This window comes from Portunus trituberculatus, chromosome 44 (assembly GCF_017591435.1).
Source record: "Portunus trituberculatus isolate SZX2019 chromosome 44, ASM1759143v1, whole genome shotgun sequence".
Classification (NCBI taxonomy): domain Eukaryota; kingdom Metazoa; phylum Arthropoda; class Malacostraca; order Decapoda; family Portunidae; genus Portunus; species Portunus trituberculatus.
This window is the reverse complement of record NC_059298.1, coordinates 12,236,081-12,243,580: the sequence shown is the minus strand read 5'-3', so window position 1 is coordinate 12,243,580 and position 7,500 is coordinate 12,236,081. Positions and strand designations below refer to the sequence as shown.

Below are 7,500 nucleotides of genomic sequence, written 5' to 3'. Positions count from 1 at the left end.
GCACATCTTCCTTAGCTTTCAATTCATGTGAAATACTCTGGAATGGAATGACGACGATAATGATGATGACGATGATCGTAAAAATTTTATTATATCTTGAGCTCGTCTTGCAGATAACGATCAGTGAGATACTTGAAACTTATTGATAAAATCAATGACATCAAATTTACTGGTAAATATATATTCTGTGTATAATTTATGAACACGATATGTAATTTAGTATCTACCGAATATACCCCCGATTTCAAGGTTTTCCACTCTGTTGGCCTAGTCTTGGTCTCACTCCACTTGCCAATAAATAAATGAATAAATAAATAAATACAAATATATATATATATATATATATATATATATATATATATATATATATATATATATATATATATATATATATATATATATATATATATATATATATATATATATATATATATATATATATATATATATATATATATATATATATATATATATATATATATATATATATATATATATATATATATATATATATATATATATATATATATATATATATATATATATATATATATATATATATATATATATATATATATATATATATATATATATATATATATATATATATATATATATATATATATATATATATATATATATATATATATATATATATATATATATATATATATATATATATATATATATATATATATATATATATATATATATATATATATATATATATATATATATATATATATATATATATATATATATATATATATATATATATATATATATATATATATATATATATATATATATATATATATATATATATATATATATATATATATATATATATATATATATATATATATATATATATATATATATATTGGTTGTCACCACAGCGTTGTCATCCATTTCATGTGCTGCGCACACAGCCTGAGGAGCAGCAACACTCGGCATTCTTTTGCTGGCACTCCCCCCACAGCATTCTTTAAAGCAAGTGAAGAATTTCCGCTTAGTTCACCAGACCATCCTTTAAGTCTCTGTTTCTCTTCCTCGCCTGCTGAACGTGGTCTACATTTTGTTGTGAATCATCTTTGTCAATAATGACATCGGAGCAAAAACTTTTTTTTTTTTTTTTTAAATAATTATTATTTCGATTAACTTAGTCCGCGTCAGGCAGACATCAGGGCTCAGACGCCTGTCTCTCATCGTATTCAGATTTCGGTCGCGAAAGGAGTCAACGTTCGGTATGAGTGAAGCGTTTGCTGCATATCCTGAGACTTGATCTTTGAAGGTAGAATTTTGAAATTGCTATATTGAATAGATAATCTCCAACATTTGCTCCACAATTTGCCCGTAGAGAAACATCCAAGCGTTAAGCCACTCACACATTGCTTTTTTTATATCCCGATAATAATTAGGTGCCAAATATCTGTCTAGAACTCTGAAGAAAACAGTTTACATAAACCGTCTCACATATCGGCCAGTAATTCCCGAATGTCTGCCGTGCTGTTTCTTTGTAGGTTTGATATAACTGTAAATCAATCACGTGACTGCATCAGTGGTCGATATATATATATATATATATATATATATATATATATATATATATATATATATATATATATATATATATATATATATACATATATATGTATATATGTGTGTGTGTGTGTGTGTGTGTGTGTGTGTGTGTGTGTGTGTGTGTGTGTGTGTGTGTGTGTGTGTGTGTGTGTGTGTGTGTATACCGCCTGTGCCAGTTATGCTGCAAATTTCTCAGAAAATTCCATTATCGAACTTGTAATTAACATGTAAAGTTTGTTCAGTTATACGATATATTTTTTACGATTTGTGTTAGTGTTTGCACCATTCTCTTAATTTATATCCTAATTTATTGAAATGAGTTTTAATTTTGCTTGCAATAAGTGGCGTGTAAATAATCAGATGATTAATGAAAACTGCTTTTGTTTCCAAAACGAATTATGAATTACACATGGAGCATTTTTGGGCCAACAATGGTTTTTCATTCCTCTTTTTCATTAAGACATATGCTTGTATGAGTTTATGATCCTAGAAAGTACTGCAACGGAAGAATAATCAACAACAGACCTGTTGTCCGTCACGATAATTTTTGTTATAAGATATGGTACCTTATCTAAAGGAAGTGGCTTATATCCATCCTGAAATCTCAAGAGGAGAGAGAGGAAGATGAATCTCGAATTATGTCGCTATACCATGAAATGAATTATCATCCTATGGTTTAAGTTTGGTGTCGCTCCTCACCTTCAGTATCAGTCACTGCCTCACCTTCACTAAGCCCAGAGCGCGTTTCTCAGAGAGCTGCAGTGTACGTACCAGCGACTCTTCGCTTCATAAGCTGGCAAGTGTAAAGCTACCAGTGCTGCACTATCTTAATTACAGAAGGAAAATGAGATAGGTTATTAAGTTATCGTGCGCGCACACACACACACACACACACACACACACACACACACACACACACACACACACACACACACACACACACACACACATTAAGTTATCGTGCGCACACACACACACACACACACACACACACACACACACACACACACACACACACGGCCCGGTAGCTCATTGGTTAGAGCGCTGGCTTCACAAGCCAGATGAGCGGGGTTCGATTCCCCGGCCTGGTGGAGATATTTGGGTATGTCTCCTTTCACGTGTAGCCCCTGTTCACCTAGCAGTGAGTAGGTACGGGATGTAAATCGAGGAGTTGTAACCTTGTTGTCCCGGTGTGTGGTGTGTGCCTGGTCTCAGACCTATCCCAAGATCGGAAATAATGAGCTCTGAGCTCGTTCCGTAGGGTAACGTCTGGCTTTCTCGTCAGAGACTCCAGCAGATCAAACAGTGAATTACACACACACACACACACACACACACACACACACACACACACACACACACACACACAAAATATAGACCTAAAGAAGAAGGAAAGAAAGATTGGTTTAATGCAAGGTGTGCTAGGGCAAAGGAGAAAAGAGATGGAGCATGGAAAAGGTGGAGGAGAAATAGAAATCCAGCAAATAAGGAAAACTTCAAGGCTGCGAGAAATGATTATGTTAAGGTGAGGAAGGAAGAGGAAAAGAACTTCGAAAAGGACATTGTCGAAAAATGTAAGGAGCAACCAAAATTGTTCTATAGATTCATAAATGGAAAAATTAGGCAAAGAGAAACAATAGAAAGGTTAAAAGGAGAGAACGGGATGGTGGGAGACCCAAAAAGTATGGCAGAACTATTAAATAATAAATTCCAGGAGGTTTTTACTAAGGAATCCAAATTTGAGAGGCCACAGGGTAATGGAGAGACAATCTATATGAAAGAGATTAAAGTAACCAAGCTTGAAATAAAAGAGTTAATGAAGGAACTGGATGAAGAGAAGGCAATGGGACCAGATGAAGTCTCAGGCAGAATACTGAAAGAATGTAGGGAAGAACTAGCAAGTCCTATATACAACATCATAAAATGCTCAATAGAAAATGGAACAGTACCAGTAGAATGGAAAAGAGCTGAGGTGGTTCCCATATATAAGAGCGGAAGGAAGGAAGAACCTTTAAATTACAGACCGGTATCACTAACTAGTGTAATATGCAAGATGTGTGAAAGAATAATAAAGAAACAATGGATCGAGTTCCTTGAAGACAACAAATTAATATCAAATAGCCAATTTGGTTTTAGAAAAAGACGGTCGTGTGTAACTAATTTATTGAGTTTCTATTCTAGAATAGTTGATAGAGTACAAGAGAGAGAGGATGGGTTGACTGTATTTATTTGGATTTAAAAAAGGCGTTTGACAAAGTGCCACATGCAAGATTACTATGGAAGTTAGAGGAGAAGGGTGGCTTAAAAGGAAGCACATTGAGATGGATAGAAAATTATTTGAGGGGGAGAGAAATAAGGACAGTAGTTAAAGATATGAAGTCCAAGTGGAGAGCAGTAGAAAGCGGAGTGCCACAGGGGTCAGTATTGGCACCAATACTTTTCCTCATTTATATTAACGACATGCCAGAAGGAGTGAACAGCTACATAAATCTGTTTGCAGATGATACGAAACTGTGCAGAGTTATAAAGCAAAAGAGGATTGTGAAATACTGCAAGAAGACCTAAATAAGATCTGGGAATGGAGTAAAAGTGGGAAATGGAATTCAATGTGAACAAAAGCCATGTCATGGAAATGGGAAAGAGTGAAAGACGACCTGTGGGAATCTATAAGATGGGAGATGGAGTAGAACTGGAGAAAGTTAAAAAGGAAAAGGACTTAGGAGTGACGATGGAAGAAAACAATCAACCAGTAAGCCATATTGATAGAATTTTTAGAGAAACATATAATTTGCTAAGGAATATTGGAGTAGCATTTCACTACATGGACAAAGAAATGATGAAGAAATTGATAAGTACTATAATAAGACCCAGATTGGAATATGCAGGAGTAGTGTGGACCCCTCATAAAAAGAAACACATAAGGAAATTGGAGAGACTACAAAAAATGGCTACAAGAATGGTTCCAGAATTTGAAGGGATGACATATGAGGAGAGACTATGGATCTACCAACCCTGGAACAAAGAAGGGAGAGAGGAGACCTGATACAAGTTTATAAATTGATCAACGGAATGGACCAAGTGGATAATGAGAAACTGATCCTGAGAGAAGAATATGACATCCGAAGCACAAGATCGCATAGTAAAAAGCTGAGAAAAGGAAGATTTCTAAGAGATGTTAAAAAATATAGTTTCCCGCAAAGATGTATTGAGACGTGGAACAGTTTAAATGAAGAAGTAGTGTCTGCAACGAGTGTGCATACTTTTAAATTAAGATTGGATAAGTGTAGATATGGAGACGGGGCCACACGAGCATAAAGCCTAGGCCCTGTAAAACTACAACTAGGTAATACACAAACACACACACGTGGTCTCAGTCCTACCCGAAGATCGGTCTATGAGCTCTGAGCTCGCTCCGTAATGGGGAAGGCTGGCTGGGTGACAAGTGGGCAACCGAGGTGAATTACACACACACACACACACACACACACACACACACACACACACACACACACACACACACACACACACACACACACACACACCATGAGAAAGAAACAGAACCACTACAGATTCTTATCGGTCTTATCTCTTTATTTGACCTCCAGTTGCCTATTGTTTAGGACAGCCCTACATCCTCTCCCTTCTCCTCCCTTCCTCCCCGCAGTCAATATATATATATATATATATATATATATATATATATATATATATATATATATATATATATATATATAGATAGATAGATAGATAGATAGATAGATAGATAGATAGATAGATAGATAGATAAATAGATTGATAGATAGATAGATAGATAGATATAGATCTAGATAGGTAGATAGATATATAGATGTGTGTATGTGTGTGTGTGTGTGTGTGTGTGTGTGTGTGTGTGTGTGTGTGTGTGTGTGTGTGTGTGTGTGTGTAATATTTTTTTTCCATTATACCTTTCCAGGAACAACTGTCTTTTCTCTTATTCCATTCATTCTGTCATGGTGTTTTCTGTCCCTCTTTGCTTTCATCCATGTATTGAAATTTTCCTAGTAATATCCGCTTATTTTTCATTTTCTTATTTTTTTCTCTTTTCCATATAGATTTTGTTCATCTCTCTCTCTCTCTCTCTCTCTCTCTCTCTCTCTCTCTCTCTCTCTCTCTCTCTCTCTCTCTCTCTCTCTCTCTCTCTCTCTCTCTCATTTGATTTCTCTTATTACATCGAGTTCTTTGTTTCCTCTTCTTCCTCGTCTCAAACTTGTCTTCTCTTCTCTTGTGTTTACCTTAACGAGTCAGTTTTAAGAATATTCCTCCATCTACCTCTTCATGTTTTCTTCTACAGCGACGTTTCCTCTGGGTTTTTTTTTTTTTTTTTTCTCATGCATTTTATTCCCCTTCCTATATCCACGTCTTGCACTTTTTCCCGACATCCGTGACGTCACCATTACTTGCTAAATTAAATCAAATATACCTCATATACTTATCAGTCATTCTTATTTGGTATAGCAGGTTTAAAATTGATATTAAATGCAAGCAGGTGCAATGTATGTGCAAGCGAAATGATGGAAATATGTTATGAGTGGTATTACATGTAAAATGAGTGGAGTGTGTGTGTGTGTGTGTGTGTGTGTGTGTGTGTGTGTGTGTGTGTGTGTGTGTGTGTGTGTGTGCGTGTGTGTGTGTGCAAACGGCATTTTCATTATTGTAAAAAGAGTTGGGGAAAATAAAGTTTCGTTCTATCATAGTTTTATTTGTTTCTGCTTTTTCCCCTATAGTCCTACCCTTCCCTCTGGTGTCATGTTTCTTCAAAAATGCCATACGTTTCTGATACCGCCGCCTCATTGACGAGAGAGAGAGAGAGAGAGAGAGAGAGAGAGAGAGAGAGAGAGAGAGAGAGAGAGAGAGAGAGAATCTGTCAAGTATTATACATAATCAAATTTTAAAAAGAAAGTAATGAAGCGAAGTCCGATAATGAGAGAGAGAGAGAGAGAGAGAGAGAGAGAGAGAGAGAGAGAGAGAGAGAGAGAGAGAATTAAGCTAGGAATATGAATGAATATAAAGGAAAATCCGATAAAAAAAAATAATAAATAAATAACACACGTAGCAAAGCAGACTGACTTTCCTATCATGTTTTTTGCAGGTGAGTGGCGGAGTGAGTGTTGCTCGTGCTGGCGGTGTCACTAATGAGGCCGCAGGTGGGAGCGTCGGCGGAGGTAATCGCGACCTGGAAAGTATGTATACTAACTCCTCTCTGATAATGGGGGCAGAGTTAACATGGCTCTCTCTCCGTGTGTGTGTGTGTGTGTGTGTGTGTGTGTGTGTGTGTGTGTGTGTGTGTGTGTGTGTGTGTGTGTGTATTTACCTAGTTGCAGTTTTACAGGGCCTGGGCTTTACGGTCGTGTGTCCCCGTCTCCATATCTACACTTATCCAATTTTTCTTTAAAACTATGCACACTCGTTGCTGACACCACTTCTTAATCAAATTGTTCCAAGTCTCAACACATCTTTCTGTGTGTGTGTAATTCACTGTTCACTGTTTGATCTGCTGCAGTCTCTGACGAGACAGCCAGACGTCACCCTACGGAATGAGATCAGAGCTCATTGTTTCCGATCTTCGGATAGGCCTGAGACCAGGCACACACCACACACCGGGACAACAAGGTCACAACTCCTCGATTTACATCCCGTACCTACTCACTGCCAGGTGAACAGGGGCTACACGTCAAAGGAGACACACCCAAATATCTCCACCCGGCCGGGGAATCGAACCCCGGTCGTCTGGCTTGTGAAGCCAGCGCTCTAACCACTGAGCTACCGGGCCGTGTGTGTGTGTGTGTGTGTGTGTGTGTGTGTGTGTGTGTGTGTGTGTTACTTATGAAAGGGGCTCTCAGTTGCTCAAGGAATGATACAGGAAACGATGAAACGTTC

General features: G+C 36.7%; 1 protein-coding gene across 1 annotated transcript in view; it reads left to right on the top strand.

Annotated features, from left to right (window-relative positions):
• LOC123518565 (microtubule-associated protein futsch-like) overlaps positions 1–7,500 on the top strand; it is a 97,260-nt gene that overhangs the window by 36,962 nt on the left and 52,798 nt on the right. The window contains 1 exon segment of the mRNA XM_045279419.1: positions 6,713–6,803. The gene's annotated coding sequence lies outside the window, so the exon portion shown is untranslated.